This window comes from Dama dama, chromosome 15 (genome assembly GCF_033118175.1).
Source record: "Dama dama isolate Ldn47 chromosome 15, ASM3311817v1, whole genome shotgun sequence".
NCBI lineage: Eukaryota > Metazoa > Chordata > Mammalia > Artiodactyla > Cervidae > Dama > Dama dama.
The window spans coordinates 83,920,905-83,938,557 of record NC_083695.1 but is presented as its reverse complement, the minus strand read 5'-3'; the positions used below and the strand labels follow the sequence as shown (position 1 = coordinate 83,938,557).

Below are 17,653 nucleotides of genomic sequence, written 5' to 3'. Positions count from 1 at the left end.
CTGCTGTGGAGGAATCTGTCCACTTCTTAGCTCTGAACTTAAGCCAGTTATTTTTTAGGGCAGTGCATAGTGTCTGAGATCAAGATCTCATATTTATCATACGTACATACAGTTTTGCATAATGGTATCAGCTCAGTTCAGTCTCCCAGTCGTATCCAACTCTTTGCGACCCCGTGGACTGCAGCATCCCAGGCCTCCTTGTCCATCACCAACTCCTGGAGTTTACTCAAACTCATGTCCATTGAGTCGGTGATGCCATCCAACCATCTCATCCTCTGTTGTCCCCTTCTCCTCCCGCCTTCAGTCTTTCCCAGCATCAGGGTCTTTTCCAGTACCTTTGATGTTTGCAACATGCCTTTCTTAGAAGCTGCAAAAAACAAAAAAAATGAGTTACCTAGAGTATATATTTAAATGTGTTTCTAATTTTCACAGCAAAAATCACCATAGGCTTTTGAGCATGTAACAATTATTATGAAGTTGTATAACATGTCCATTAAAAAATAGACTCATGTATTTATTTTTCAAAGTTATAGTAAACAAATCATCCTAAAGACCCTATTCATAGTTTTAAAGCCATCGTTTTTATAATGTTCCTTACAACGTTTTTTTTTTTTTCCTATTTAAATTTAAAGCACAGTCTTTGGTTTAATAAACCTCACCCCACATAAGGTTTATTTTAATAGCAGTGTTTACTTTTTGTCCATATTTGTCTAATGTTAAAGATAATCTACCTGTTATTCATGGCAGCCTAGAAATCTTTTTTACACAGCTGACAATTTGTAACTTCATTTATGAGACAGAAAACAAAAACTTTTGAGATGATTTTTAGAGCCATTAATCCATTAGTGCCCAGGGATTTACAGAATGTATCTAATGAAATGATGACTGGGAGCCTGAAATATGTGATGTGATTAGTTCCCTTAACACTAACTAGAACTTTTATGCTTAACTCCCCAGATACGACTTGAAACTTTTTTACCCTTTGTCATCCTGATACTCATTATAATAGCTCTCATTAATTGGTACATCTCCCAATGGGTTAATTTGAAGATACCAACCGTGCTATCCTTTTGCTAACTTACTAATGCAAATTGATATTTATAGACATCAAAATTGAAAACAAAAAAAGCCCTAACAGAAAAGGACAAACTTTGCTAAGTTATTATTATTTTGAGCTGAGAGATTGAGATACACAGAGAATCTGTTGAGAAAAGAAAACAAGCCAAAAAAAAAAAAATCCACAAAAACTACTGTAGGCTAATAAACTGATGTGAAAATTTCTCAATTTACAGCACTTGACAGGTGCTAAAAGAAAAGCATCTTTAATTTTAATGTGTTGTTAGGACCTCTTTAGAGAGACTGTACAAGTTATTAACAAGGTCCTCTGAGACAGGAGACGGGTAATTAACAAGACCTATGGAGATATAGTTTAGGTAATTAACGAGCTCTTAGGCAGTGGACACAGGATAACACATAGCGAGTCCAACAGTTAAAGAGAACAGGTTGTTATGATCAAATACAAGATGTAGAATGTAAGTCTTCTTGAAGTTTCTGATAGGTAAATATTAAGATTATATTCCAGTGACCTTAATTTGTAGTTTTTTTTTTCCTTTATAAATCAATATGTAATTTTTTGCTTTAAGATAGAATTTGAATTATTTCTTTGTAAAATCAACAAGCAAGGAAGCTTGTTACATATAGATTAATAATCTTCATTAATTGCCATTAATGAACTTTGAGAACAATACATTAGAAAGACATAACTTCTGTGATTTGTACTGTGCGCTGTGCATAGTCGCTCATTCGTGTCTGACTTTTTGCGACCCCATGGACTGTAGCCCACCAGGCTCTAAATTTAGATGATTATTCTGTTTATTTTTCACCTATGGGCTGTTGAGTAAAACTACCTGTTCCAAATGGGCAGTCCACTTTCTTTGACGGCTTTAAAACAGTCAGGATCTAGGCCCGAGAGGACTTCATCAATTTGGTTTTTACATAATATGCAAGGGTCCCTCCCATCATGCTCTTAAGGGTACCTTTAAGTCTGAGATTAGATAGTCTCAATTTCAGATACTTGGTCTCATATTTGCTATGTAAATTTGAAATTGTTGGGGTAGGAGTGGAGATCTGGTTCAGAAAACTCCCAGTCTGTAAGCCTTTATTAAAACATGCTATACTCTAAAGGTTAAGAATATGAAGAAAGTCCTTGCAGGTCTTCTAATTCATTCTATTGCTTCCTCGATGTTGTCTGCTCAAGTCCATCAGGATGAATTTTTCCAAATTTCAGATCTGATAATCAGATGATGTTTTCAATTTTCATTATTTTTGGATGAAAAAAATAGAACTATGTCTCGCGCTGGGATATAGGAGGAGCCTGGTGGGCTACAGTCCATGGGGTTGCAAAGAGTCGGACACGACTGAGCAACTACACTTTCACTTTCATATTTGCTATATATAAGGACAGCAGAGGTTATTAAGATACAAATCCTGCTCTAAGAGCTCATCAAAACAGGCACATAAAAATTAGGTCTGAATTCCATGCTAAGGACTGGACATTGTATCAGCATTGGGGTACTATGAAAGATTTTTAAATTGGGTTGTGATACCATCAGAGTAATATCTTCGGTATTCTGTAGCATGGGGATTTCCTGGGGCCAGGAGTGGCAGAAGGGAGGAGGCCTGGGAGCAAGAGAACAAGTTAGGAAGTTACCATATTGAGGTGAGAGTTTGATAGAGGTCACTTGGCAGTGAGGATGGAAAGAAGGGAACATCTCTGAGATACATTTCTGGACTAACATAGATGGGATTTGACCATTCTGCATGTGTATGTGTCTGTGTATGTATGTGTAGGGGAGGGATGTTGGGGGACTGGTAAAGGAGAAAAAACAAGGAGGATCATTTCAGTGATGTGTCTTTAATCAATGTCTTAAATTTGATGAATCACAGTACTGCAAAAACTATTGTAGCAATGTCAGATCTTTAGTCCTTGAATCAAACTTGGCATTTCAGTCTTGATGAAGAGGTTTGAGTTTTTTGTGTTTTTAATGTGATGCTGTCTTGTTTATTTTAGAATTTTGTTTTTAGAGAATAGGAATTACGTATTTTGAGTTATTGGAGACAAGGAACTTAGTATCAGCCTAATAACAGTTCATGAGAGTTTGTTTTTGAAACCTGGAAAATACTTTGGCTTCTTTGAACTCAAGAATGCACATTTCTATAACTGCTTATGGACTTAATGCATTTGAAGTGTATTCATCTTAACACTGTAATTACTACATGCATTTCTCTCCAGCGGCTTTGGCTTTACCAAATCTTGCCCACTTTGGATCCCTTTTGTCAGTTTCTCACTAAGAGAATAACTTCTCTTCTATGATTTTCCCTTCTTTGTGCACCACTTTTGTAGGCCTCCTGTTTCGATGTTTAGAGCGTTTCTTTTTGGACAACTGTGTCCACATCACCTGTGGTTACCCTTCATGATAATAAAGCTTTAATTTTTTAAATACAGCTGCTATTTCTATGTATTTAACCTGTGGTGGTAGTGTTACCTGTGGCTAGAGTGTTTTAAATAGCTGCTGGTGATAGAAATTAAAGCAGTTATTTGATTTGGAAATCGTCTTCCTTATATGCATTTTAGCTAGTTTCTAAGAATATTAGGATTCAGACATTTGACATTTGTCTCCTTGAACTTATGTTTTAAAGATAAATTATTTATCTTTGATTTGATATGCTAAATACAATTCAGTATAATATAACAGAGGCTTCCCAGGTGGCTCAGTGGAAAAGAATCTGCCTGACAATGCCGGAGCGGGAGATGCTGGTTCTATCCTGGGTGGGAAAGATCCCATGGAGGAGGAAATGGCAACCGACTGCAGTGTTCTTGCCTGGAAAATTACATGGACAGAGGAGCTTGGCGGGCTGCAGTCTGTGGGGTCGCAGAGAGTCCAGCATGACTTAGCGGACTGAGCATGCACACACATCATATAACGGATAATAACTATAATGTAAATTGTACAAATTAATATAAATGTTAGAGTACAGTATTATGTAACTACTTTAAGTATAGTATACAACAAATTAAAATGTTTTATGTATTTTATCTATTTATTTTAAGCTTAGATGTCTTTCTGACAAAAGTGCTAATACCACTTAATAGCAATTACATGGATCAGTTTACCCAGAATAAAACTTAATTCAGATTGCCAATTTTTAAAGGTCATTTCAACAAACATGTTTGTAAAACTCTACGGTGGCTGGAGGGGGATAGGTGAAGATGAGATTCATAGGTTACAAGTAGCCTTCTAAGCTAGGGAGAGGGATATGTAAGCAATGACCAGTAATCCAGGCCGAGTGAACTGTGTTGAATACGGTTTGTTATGAAAAGGGAGAGGAAGAGCTTGCTAGAGATTGGGAAATGCTTCTTCAAGGAAGAGGCCTTTGAACTTTTGTTCTTGACCATTGAACGTGATTTTTCACCTTGGGGAGTGAGTGGACAGAGTAGTTTTTAGTACATAGCAAGAAAGCTTATTTTAAAAATTATGAGATACATTTTGAAAGAATGTTTTATAACAGTGACTATATACTGTTCTATTTTTAATTGTCTGCTAACTACTCAGTAATTTTACCATTGCTTTTCCAGTTGGAGTTGTAGTCTTGGTCTGTCATTCCCTGTCTGGTAGGTTCCTGGGGAAGTGTGTTCGCTCCTTTAGGCTTCCAGGAGCCAATTAGTGAGTGCCCTGCAGCAGCTCTGCATTAAGGATAACAGCCTCTTTGTTATGGAGCCTGGTGTGGGAATGGGGATATTCAGGTTAATCACATGTTTTGTTTATTTGAGGTGTACAATATATTGCTTCATGTAGATTTTTGCACTTTGAAAGAAATTAAATTCCCCAAATAAATTAAAAATGGAGATCATACCAGATATAACTTCATGTTTGATTCAGAAGATATATTTGATTAACTACTTCTACCAGAGGATTTTTCTGTGTTACGTAAAAGTATAAATATAGTCATAGTAGAATATCCTAAAGTGAGTATAGGCTAGGTATCAAGAATTCAGGTTTAGGACTCAGGTCTGTATTTGAGTCTGTTGAATAACTGTCTGACCTTACTTAGCCTTTCTAAGCCTCATTGTAAAATGGGATAACAGCCTTGGTGTTGTGGAAGAAATTACATGATGTAAGGCACCATAAAGTGCTAGTGCTAAAGGTAGGTTTGCCACATGGTAAAAGCTGGAAATGGTAGCTCTTGCTATGGTCTTACTACAAAGCATCTATAGGATCAGTAACAATTGCTTTGAATAAGTTAAATTATTTACAAGTAACTATATTCTCAGCTTTAAAAATCATAAATCATAAATAAAAGAACTTAGGAGCTCATGTTTTTCACTGACTGATAAAGAACATACATTTGGTAGAAAGAAAGATATAAGAATTCTTTTCAATGTGTATGTTCAATGATAATCTTTGATGAAATAAACTGTATACCACATTGAAATTAAGTAAAAGTATTCCCTATTTAAGTAGAAAATTCATGACTTTGAAGGCAGTGTTTAATCCTGTGGTCAGAAATTATTACATGACACTAATAAGAACAGTGCAAGGTAAATATCTAAGCTGTGGCTTTACCTTAAAGCTTGATGAGTTTTTCTAAACTCACATGACTGAGTTCAAATTAAATTGTTCAAAGCTGTCACAGTAAGAAGGATAACTGCTGCTTATGGAAAACTCAAAGTTTGAGTCTGCTTTGGGAAAAGGGTCCCTGCCTTAGGAAATTCACACAGGTAGTAGTGTTATCCTTTCTAACCAAATAAGTGGGTACTTGTCTCATAAATGTTATTTTCTTGTTTGGAAGAAGAGGCTAGAGAGTGTATTTTTACATGGAACAATATTTTTTTTTCTGGCAAAATCACACAATTTCATGGTCTTGGAAAACCAGCTCTTAACTTGCCAAGACTTCTTAAGGCTGGGCTTTTCAGCCTGAGGTGTAGCATAGCCAGAAATCTCCCAGTCACCCCCGCAGCTCTGCTTCCAAGGAGGATACATACACAGAGCCCAGGGTTTGTGTCACCCTGTGGAGGGCCCCAGGAAGTCTGGTGGCCTTGCGTACCTCGCCTTGAAAGCCCTGCAGAGATGATGGTTTAAGGAAGCTGGTGCTTTCTGACCACAACCCCTTGCGGGATGTTCTTGAACGTTGGAGGCCGTCCTGGTGACTAGAGGGTGCCAAGGCTTCTTTCCCAGAACTTGGGCTTCCTGGTGGCTCAGACGGTCAAGAATCTGCCTGCAATGCAGGAGACCCCAGGTTTGATATCTGGGTCGGGAAGATCTCCTGGAGAAGGAAATGGCAACCCATTCCTGTATTCTTGCCTGGGTAATCGCATAGACAGAGGATCCTGGTGGGCTAGAGTCCATAGAGTTGAAAAGAGTCAGACGCGGCTTTGTCCTGGGTGCAGAGCCAGCTTCTGGTACTCTTGGCCAAGGGCACTGTGGGCCAACTTGCTTTTGTCCCCTCCTTCATGGAAGAGTTACCTCTGCCCAGATTGTCTTCAGCCTCTCAGAGGAAAAGGCTGATCAAGGCTGGGTTGGTTTTGATCACAGAGAGCGCTTGTGCTGGGTCTGGCTCTGTGGCGGGCCATGGTGCCTTGTTCTCATCACTCCTGCCCAGTTTCACTATTGGGCTTCCAGGACTGGCTTCCTACCCGTTCCCCATACCCTCAAAAAGACTCCAATGAATTTACAGCAGACAGTGGGTCACGGTCTACTCAGAGCAACAGGATAATCACAACACAACTTCCCAGAGTGACAAGGTTCCTAAAAATTTAAGGAGAAGAGATTTTTTTGTATTAAGACAAGCATGATTATGGTATGGAATAAAATGTAAAAATCTACCTGAATTTTTAAGTTAAATTTGCGATGTCAAGGCAGTTCTGTGCTTGTCAGATTTATTCTCATGCATCAGGCAGAGTACTGAAGAGAACAAAGTTTGAGAAGCTTAGTTTTTTTTTTTTTTTTTTAGTATCTTATTATGGGGAAACTATTTATTTCATAAAAAATAGCATTATGGTTTGAGTTGTGTTCCCTCAAAAGACATGTTAAATTCTTAAACCCCAGTACCTCTTTTTTTTTTTCAGGTTTTTTTTTTTCATTTATTTTTATTAGTTGGAGGCTAATTACTTTACAGTATTATAGTGGGTTTTGTCATACATTGACATGAATCAGCCATGGAGTTACATGTATTCCCCATCCCGATCCCCCCTCCCATCTCCCTCTCTACCCGATCCCTCTGGGTCTTCCCAGTGCACCAGGCCCGAGCACTTGTCTCATGCATCCAACCTGGGCTGGTGATCTGTTTCACCCTAGATAATATACATGTTTCAGTGCTGTTCTCTCGAAACATCCCACCCTCGCCTTCTCCCACAGAGTCCAGAAGTCTGTTCTGTACATCTGTGTCTCTTTCTGTTTTGCATATAGGGTTATCATTACCATCTTTCTAAATTCCATATATATGTGTTAGTATGCTGTAATGTTCTTTATCTTTCTGGCTTACTTCACTCTGTATAATGGGCTCCAGTTTCATCCATCTCATTAGAACTGATTCAAATGAATTCTTTTTAACGGCTGAGTAATATTCCATGGTGTATATGTACCACAGCTTCCTTATCCATTCGTCTGCTGATGGGCATCTAGGTTGCTTCCATGTCCTGGATATTATAAACAGTGCTGCGATGAACATTGGGGTGCATGTGTCTCTTTCAGATCTGGTTTCCTCGGTGTGTATGCCCAGGAGTGGGATTGCTGGGTCATATGGCAGTTCTATTTCCAGTTTTTTAAGAAATCTCCACACTGTTTTCCATAGCGGCTGTACTAGTTTGCATTCCCACCAACAGTGTAAGAGGGTTCCCTTTTCTCCACACCTTCTCCAGCATTTATTGCTTGTAGACTTTTGGATAGCAGCCATCCTGACTGACGTGTAATGGTACCTCATTGTGGTTTTGATTTGCATTTCTCTGATAATGAGTGATGTTGAGCATTTTTTCATGTGTTTGTTAGCCATCTGTATGTCTTCTTTGGAGAAATGTCTGTTTAGTTCTTTGGCCCATTTTTTGATTGGGTCATTTATTTTTCTGGAATTGAGCTGCAGGAGTTGCTTGTATATTTTTGAGATTAATTCTTTGTTGCTTCGTTTGCTGTTATTTTCTCCCAATGTGAGGGCTGTCTTTTCACCTTGGAGAAGCTTAGTTTTAAAGAAATGGAGAACTCTCAGAATTCATAGGGATTTGTGTTTGGAAATTTGTAAATTGACTTTTTTTATTTTGTTTTCTGCTATTCAGTTTAACTACATTTTATTTATATTTCTTTTCTTCACCAGGAAAAAACAGTAAGTTAAGCTTGATCAAACATGATATTCTTGATGAAACATGCCTTAATTTTATGGATATCCCTCAGTCCTCAAGTTTTAGGACTTCTTCAGTAACATAGTGATTACCATATCATGATAGAAAAGTAGCTAGGTCTGAATTTGCTGTCCATGATCTGTGGTGTCACTGACCACAATTTCTTAATCATCTTGCCTACGAGATCTCATAAAAGATACCCTGTGAGAATAATAATAAGTAAATTACTGTTAATCCCCATGGACATTTATGTGTTAGGTTCTGTTTTGCCATCTAGGTGTCAGTGTGCATGCCCAGTCCCAGGAGAGATAATGGAGTATTTTAATCTCTAGTAGCATTAATTTGATTTGGTACTCACTTCCCCCAACTCCCCCTTCCAAAGAAAGGAAAAAAGCAGTATTGAGTTGTACCTTGACTTAAGCCCTATTTGCATGTGTAATAGACATAATTGAAATGTGCCAAAGGTTTTGTTTTTTAGTGGAATCTCTCTACCGGCACTTCATTTTTAAAGCCTTTTGTAAAAGGAATTGTTAACATTTCTTTGAACTCCTTTAACATTGAACCTTTATGAAATGTTTTCAGGATTTGCCAGAGTATTTTCAATTTAATCTCTATTGTGATCAAATACCCAAACTGGTAGACCTGGTTGGTAAACTGGATAAACTGGCTAGTGGAATGGATTTTATTAGAAGTCACCAGTTTGAAACTTATTTCAATTCATATTGGCAGTTTTAAGTATCAGAGTAATTCTATCTTAAAAAGAATGAACCCCCTCCCTCCCCCCCCCCCCCCCACCTCCAGTAATACGCTGTCAGGTCTAGATCAGAGTGATCTTCATTATTGAGAAAATTGGTTTCCTCTGCTCTTTGGGGACTTGATAATTTCCTGTCAAAGCCTTTATTGATCAACTGTTTATTTAGTCAGTCAATTATTAGCTCAGTTTTTATTAAGCACTGGCTATTAATTTATTCAACATACATTTGTTAAACATCTGCCATACCCTAGGTACTGTGTCAGATGCTTGGACTGAAAAGATTGAGATATTGTTCCTTTCTTCAAGCAGCCTGTAGTAGAAAGAAATAGGGAGTTCAGGGATTAAGATAGATACCCAAAATGCAGACTTAAAAAACCATTATTTATAGAGCAGTTTGAGATCACAGCAGAATTGAGCAGAAGGTACAGAGATTTCCCATATACATCTTACCATCACACAGAGGTAGCCGCTTCCATTATCAACATTCCCCACTAGAGTGATGCATTTGTTAAAACTGAGGGACCTACACTGACACATCAGAACCGTCCATAGTGGGCAGCTTACATTAGGGTTCATCCTTGGTGGTATATTCTGTGGCCTTTGACAAATGTGTAATGATGCACCTTCATCTTTCTAGTATGTAGTGTTAGTGTTATGCCTCCATCTTTATAGTATCACATGGAGTATTTCCACTGCTCTAAAAATCTTTTGTGCTGTGCATATTGACTTGTCCCTCCTTCCAGACACCTGGAAACTGCTGGTCTCTGTGCTGTTTCCCTAGTTTTTGCCTTTTCCGGAAGGTCACATAGAATCATTCGGTCTGTAGCCTTTTCAGACTGGCTGCTTTCACTTAGTGAGGTGCATTTAAGCTTCCTCGTTCTTTTCATGACTTGAGAGGTTTTTTTTTTTTTTTTTTAGGCACCAGATAATATTCCATTGTCTGGATGTACCAGTTTATCCACTTAGCTACTGGAGGACATCTTGAGTGCCTCCAGGTTCTGGCAGTTAGGAGCAAAGTTTCTGTAAGCGTTTGTGTGCAGGTGTTTGTGTGGACATAGTTCTCAGCTCCTCCGGGTAGATACGGTGGAGGGCAGTGGCTGGATCATGCGGTGAGCGTCCCTGTAGCTCCACACCTGTGTCCGCGTTAGCTGGTGTCAGCACTGTCAGTGTTGCAGAGTTTGGCCGTTCCAGTAGGTGTGTGATGGTATCTCATTGTTTTCATTTGTTTTTCCTCAGTAGCATATGTCGGAACATCTTTTTATGCCTCATGCCATCTGTGTGTCTTTGATGAGATCTGTTGGAATCTTTGGCCTGTTTTTAAATTGGATTATTGTTGACTTTTAAGAGTTCTTTGTATATTTTGATAACAGTCCTTTATCAGATATATCTTCTCTCTGTCTGTGGCTTGACTTTTCATTCTATTAACAGTGGGGGTTTTTTTTTGGTACAGCAGAAGTTTTTAATTTTAATCAACTTGTATATTCTTTCTTTCTTCGTGGATCATGCCTTTGGTGTAGTATCTAAAAAATGATTACCATACCCAAGATCATCTACACTTTCTCTGTGTTATCTTTTAGGAGTTTTGTAGTTTTATGCTTTACATTTGGGTCTGTGATTGATTTGAGTTAATTTTTATGAAGGATGTAAGGTCTGTATCTAGGTTCATACACTTTACATTGGATTTAGCGCTTTGTCATTAAAAAATGTTCCATTTTAAATCTCTTTTAATCCTAATTTTTTGAAATAGGTAATGAAGTTTTTGTTTCCTAATTAAAAATAAAATACGAAATGTAGAGCAATTTAATAGGTTGTACCTGGGTGCTGAGTGGTGGTGGGCAGTAAGTTTGAAAAGATATAATTAAGCACAATAGGCTTTGAAAGCCACGCTAAGAAATTTTGTCATTGTCCTGGAGGAGGTGGGAAGCCAGTTTTTTGAAAGAAGGATGAGGAGGTTAGACTTGCGCTTTAGAATGTCCTGCCCACGCTTGTTGCATGGCTAGATGGGATGGAGGGAGGGTGGCAGAGCCGGAGAGGAGGCTGCTACTGTGGTCCAGGCTGTTGTAGTGTAGGTGGTCATGTAGTCTCACGAGCAGAAGGGTAACCAGCATTGAAAACGAGTAGCAAGGAAACAGTGAGAGATCTACATCCAGAAGCTGAGTAGGGAGAACCTGGCAGCTTACTGATGAGGCATGCAGGCTGGAGACTGGAGTCAAGGGTGCCTCTGAGGCTTCACGTTTTTGTACCAGAAGAGGAAAGTCAGAACTGATAGAAGAGTCAAGGTGATGATTGGCTTGGGACAACTTTGAGATGCAAGTAATATACCCAGTCTGAGAGTGAACAGACTTTTGTAAAGGAGGTATTGTTACAAAGGATAAAGCAGTTGTGGTCGAAGATTAAAGATGTAGCCGTCATCAGTCCTTATAGTGATGGCAGCTGAAGTAGTGGGAAGATACGAAATCACCAAGGTAGAGTGGAAAAAGAAGTTTGAAAGCAGAACCTTTAGAAATGGCTAGTGTCTCCCACCTAGGGCGGAACAAGGAAGATGACTGGTAATCAGAAACATAGGAGAAAATTTAGGCTGTCGCAGATCACAGATCTTAGAAAGAGAGAATACTCTTCAAAGAGAACTGAGAGGTTAAAGAGAATGAGGCTGTTGCCTTAAATAAAAATGATTTGTTGTTAACCTTCATAAAAGCAGCAGTGAGGATGGGTGGTGAGGATGTGTTTCAGGTTATAAAGGTGAGTCAGTAAAGTAACAAAGACAGCAGGAGGGACTTGAGAGGGGTTAGAGATTGGCAAAATAAAAGTGGGAAAACATCTGAGGGATGACGGGCTGTAAATATGCTCTGCTGAGAGGGGTGAGTAAATACAAACAGATTAGGAAACAATTGGGATGTTAGTGGGGGTCCACAAAGCAGGTCCGATAGGAGCGAAGGAGTGGGAGGATCCGAAGGTAAGATGGATCAGACGGTGTTTCAACTATGAGATCTTACTGTGGGAGACTGTAATCCAGTCTGTTGATTCCTGTTCCTTGGGAAACATGCTTAAAGGAATTCTGTTTGTGAAAATGTATTATAAATTGGAAGGCAGCATAATATATAGTAGTGGTATTCAAATCCCAGTCACTTCAGTTATACCATTTCAGAACTACAGTTTGGTTTTCTTCCTTTCTGTCCTATTTTAAATTATTGAGTGAACAGTGTTTGGCATTTGTTGTATATTTTTACATCCATTAAATTCCTAGCAGGAAACAGATGACACACTCAAAGTGAATAATTGAAGAAAGTTGAATGAAGAGATCACCTATGGAGGGCTGGCCGGGGTGAGGACAGCAGGGAAGGGATATTATAGCGCTAGGGACCTGCCATGTCTGGAAGGGACTGCCACACGTAGGTGTGAAGGAACAGCTGTGGCTGTTTGTACAGAAGCTACTGGCAAAGCTGTAGTGCCATGGGGCTGAGAAGGTGGTAGGCTGGGACTGGGGGGCTGAAATAAATACTGTCTTCCCTTCTGTCTGTCCTCCAGTCTCTTGCAAGTACCTCCCAGTGGTCAAGCACAGCTGGAAACCAGTGGGCAAGGGGGCCCAGGAGATGTGCTTTCCAGCGATCAGCCATCTTGGGTGCAGAGATGGGCAGAATGGAGCTGGGGAGTTGGGAGGGGACAGACAAGTGATTTTCAGCCTTTGTTCTGTCTGTAAGAATGTCTGTGTCTTGCACTTTCCTCAGTCATTCTGATTGGAAGAATGCTCAGGAATTGTGTTGGCTGCCTTGAGACCCGCCTCCCTGAGCTCCCAGTGGAACCCTGTGTGGGAGGTACAGTTTGTGACTGAGAGCTTGGATGGTGACCTTTGGCTGTTTTTCTCTGAATCCTGACTCTGCCCCTTAGTAGCTGTGTTACCTGGAGCATTGTTGTTACCTTGACTTTGCCATGCCTGTTTCCTCTTCTGTAATGTTCAAGGATTAAGTGGGGGTAGCATGTAAAGTGTTCACAAGGTACCTGGTATCATGGTTAAAGTCCAGTAATATCAGCTGTGGCTTGACCAGTGTCATTACTTCCTGCCCTTGCTTCTCTGTAAAGGGGATATTTTACTTTTCCTCTTTTCACACTCATTAAAGGTTTTACGTTATAATTCTCAGTTTACACCCCTCCCCCAAAACTATGTCTCTCCCGCAAATGAAGCTCCAGGCCTGCAGAGCCCCCTCTCTCAACTAAACAGGAAGATCAATGTTAGGGCACCTCCCCTGAACAGAGTTAGTGTCAGGGGTTCTGCGGTAGTTAATGTACTTACTTCCTGTGTACCGTAAGGAATTAAATGGTGTTCTTAAGAAAGTTACTCCTCCACTCCCCTTCCTCTCTTTGACCCGCCCCCCCCAGACAAGCAGGACACCTCCTGAAATTTGCAGTTAACTTGAATTCACTTGTTAAATACAAAATGGGTCAAGTTGTAGGCTAAAATGGACTTAGCTTTATAATTCCAGAGTAACACATCTTGGAAAGATATATCATAGAAGATGTAATAATACTTGTTTTTAAATGCCTTCAGAAGAATTTCAAGTGTTGTTATATGACTTCTCCTTGAAAGATGTAAAATCCTAGAGCCAGGAATTTACACAGTTTGTATTGTCTTATACTGGCAAGGCAGCTCAGTTAATCAGTTTTAATAGATCTTTGTTCTTCTGTGGGTTTTTTTTTGTCTTGATAAACTTTTTCACTGTTAACCATATCTGCCCTTTCTTAGGTATTCTCAATCCAAAAGAGAACAAAAGGAGTTTTAAAAAGAGAAAAGAAAGGACAAAGAAAAAAACTCAGGTGACTGCCAAATGCCTTAGTGATTTCTGTCGTTTTATCACTTTATAAACGTTGGTTTGCTTTTCTGGCTTATCTGTGGGAAGCTAGTCCATAGCAGAAATTGAAGGACAGTTTTAAGTTTCACTAATTTACTTACTCCGTATTTATCCTGACTTCAAAGTAAATTTATGTGAGGTTATTGAAGAGATACTGATGATCCCTTGAAATAATTTGAGTACTGTTAATTAAAAATTCTTTAAAATTTGGGAATACCACAAGGTAAAAAAATAAGCTTTTATTAAACTTAAAAACCTCAGAATGTTAGCTTAAAGCCTTTTATTTAAAATATTTTAAAAAATATGAATTTAAAAATATTTTTATCAGTCTAAAGGTACTTTAAAATCTCCTGCTGCCACCAGACTCTTTTAGTCCTGATTTTGAAAAATAATTGTTTTTGAATTGTGAAGTTTAAATTTGTGTAAGACCTTTTCAGTATGAGCATGTCTGTTTATTTTTATACCTGATTTAAAAAACATTTCCTTAACCTGTCAGCAACTCAGTTGAGCAGTCAGCCTATCTTCCTCAGTATCTTGTCTGACACGAGGACAGCAGTCCAAGGGGAAAGGTATCCCAAATTGGTGCCACACGTCCATAAATAGAGACATTTTATTTCTCCCCAAGCTAATTCAGTCCAGTTCAGTTCACTCTTTTTCCCCCTTAAGGATGGATCAGAAAAGGCAGCCGTGAATGACTGGGTTGGTCATGTGTTTGACACGTCAGTTTGTGAATGTAAAGCCGACCACAGGGGACGGGTTCTGCCTTTGGATTTCAGACAATGGCCAGTCCCAGAGCTCTGGCCTCAGCTGGGCTGCGAGTGTGGGCGCACTCAGGTTACACGCGCGGGTACAATGGCAAAGACCAGGGCTCTCTGCGCTCCACACCTCCTTCCCTTCCAGTTGTGACCGTTCTTGGCACTTCACAGACCCTTTGCAGGTGTCTCTGAGTTTCACTTTCATCCCATAAGCTAAAGCCATTGGATTGTCCATACTATTAGCTTTGTGATTTTGGTAAAATTTTTGTCCTAAGTGCCTTGTTCCTTTAAAATTCTTATTACAATAAGTATAATAGGAACATTTCTGTTTCTTAGTTTAATCATGCATTCCTGAGACATGTAATGAGATTTATACAGCTGTAATACTGTTTATTCTTTAAGGATGTGATGGGATCGATGTAGTCTGCCAGGCTCCTCTCTCCGTGGGATTCTCCAGGCAAGAATACTGGAGTGGGTTGCCATTCCCTCCTCCAGGGGATCTTCCCGACCCAGGGATTGAACCCTGGTCTCCTACATCGTAGGCAGACTGTTTACCATCTGAGCCACCAGGCAAGCCCCTGTGAAACATCTAGTAGCATTTATGAAAGATTAAATTTGTCAGAAGTGGCCTGCTGCTCTGCGGATCAGCTCCAGGGGCCTCGTCTCCTACATGACTCCCCCTCAAGGTCTCCCTCCCACCCTACTGCCTCTGCCAGCCTCCTGGTGTCCTGCAGTAGCAGACGACATAGGTCCTCACTGTCCTCTTTCTCTGGCCTGCCAAGCCTATCTTTCATGTAGCGTTATGTCCTACTTTTTCCTGGACTTAGACTCTCCTTGGCTGATTTGCTGCACTAGAATGCTCCCTTCCTCTGGGTGGGCTAAGAATTTAACTCAGGAGTGCTCTCTTCCCCCTGCAAGGGCACATCTCCTATGTGCTCACTCAAAACATTGTGTGGCTCATGCCTCATGCCCTGTGTGTTTAGGGCTTCAGCCAGGCAGCCGGTGCTCACTAAGTGGATCCATGAGCAGAAAACAGGGCTAGCACTGTGTCACTTCCACCGCTCACCTCCTGTACCACCTCCCAGAAGCTGCCTAACCTCTCTGTGGCTCGTTTCCTTCTTTTGAAAATGAAACTCATACCTACCTTAAGGGTTATGAAGATGAAATGAGTTAATTTTGGTTAAAGTGCTTATTAGCACAGTGTCTGGCACAGTATAAGCGATATGCAAATATTCATTCAATAAAATAATTTACTGAACATGTGCTATCTGCTAGCCACCAGTGCTGAGCATTTTACCTGGTATCATCTCATTTGACCTTCCCAGGAGTCCTCCATGGGACTGTTGGCATTCCTCCTGTTAGGATTCCCGTTTTATAGGTGAGGGAACCCAGACACACTCAAAGGCAAGTGTGTAGAGGGAAGAAGCAGGATTTGAGTTCACGCCACCACCTCTCTGCCTGTAACCACTGTGGTGTGCTTACTGAGGGTCCGTCAGAGGATCACAGCCGAACGGAGAGCCTCTGCAGAATGTGTTTCCTGACCCATTAGAGAACAGCGCACTGTGAGATAACGGTCAAGGAGAGATCGGTCCCGTGGGCCCTCGTGTTGACCTCCTTGGACCGAAAACCAGGGAGGATGGGAACCGTGTTATCAGCTGCTCCTGCTGTAGGCCTAGGGGTACCACATGATGATGTATTTTGGATTTGTTATTGTTTTCTTCTAAGCCACTCTTTTGTCAGACTTTGGAGGCTTTGCTGGTACAGTGACTAGTCTGGGACCACACAGAACACCATGAAGATGGTGAGGTGCAGGGAATGGGAAAATGTATCAGCCACACTTGCCTGTAAATGGTGCATCGTTGGTATTTAAAACATGTCTCAATCTTCCCTACCATGTCACCAGGCTCTACTGAGATGCCAGATTTATCCACAGGAATTCTAGGCAGAAGAGGTCAGCAGCCAGTTCTGGTACCTACTACAACAACCTTTAGTCATAACAAATGAAACCTTGGATATGTGAGAAACTCTCTCAAGGTGGTCATACACATGCCCTGTGGATTTACAGCTTGGGACATGTACTTGTGAAAATAGATATTTTTCAGTGTCCAGACTTTTCATGCATGCAGTCAAAAGTTTTCAAAGTGAATTTCTTCAAAGGATTCCAGTTACTTGCACAGATAATGAAAAAATATATATACATCTTTTACAGTGAAGTCTTTTTTTTGGGGGGTGTGGGGATTAAAAAGGTTCCTAGGACATTAATGCTTTGTAGAGGTTCTGATGGTTAATAGTCGTTAAGTGCTGGGTAAAAAATAAACTTGAATAGCAACGATGAAATATTTACTCAGCAGATGGCTTTGAAGTTTAGCTGCTTTTTGGTTGCAGTCCCCTTCCTAATGGACATGTGTTAAAGAGGAAAATGATTATAACATTCAGCTGTGATGTTTTCATCCTCTGCATGGAAGAAATCCATTTTGTTTTGGTCCATTTGGGTATTTAAATTTTGAAGACCAGCTACTTAGAAATCCATTAATGACAGAAATGGTTCACACAACTCTGAATTCATTCTCCTTGATAGGAAAATGTTTAAAGGTTAATTTTTCTAACACCTATAGGAATAATTGTTTTAAAAGATGGCTTCAACTCTTTCATTCTACATGCTTCTCACCCTAAATTTATTTAAGTCTCCTTAGTTTTATCTCAGAAGGCCTAAGGTGGGTGTATGTATTAAATGAATAATAATATTACAAACTTTAATTTTATAAAGTAGCTGACTAGGTAAATTTGCTTATATTTAAACATATTTAGAAACTATGTATTTAAAGATACAATTCTTCAATTCTAGTATTAACTGAAGGGTTTTCCCTCAAAGTTTAAAAGTATAGAATGTTGCGTAAATCTTGTTTTTCTT

General features: G+C 39.7%; 1 protein-coding gene across 3 annotated transcripts in view; it reads left to right on the top strand.

Annotated features, from left to right (window-relative positions):
- Positions 1–17,653, top strand: part of RAB11FIP2 (RAB11 family interacting protein 2) — a 43,647-nt gene that overhangs the window by 15,406 nt on the left and 10,588 nt on the right. For 2 of the 3 annotated variants that reach the window (XR_009696156.1, XR_009696155.1), the window contains one exon: positions 13,882–13,952. The exons of the other annotated variant lie outside the window; for it this stretch is intronic. The gene's annotated coding sequence lies outside the window, so the exon portion shown is untranslated. The remainder of the gene's footprint in view (positions 1–13,881; positions 13,953–17,653) is intronic. 3 annotated transcript variants of the gene reach the window in all.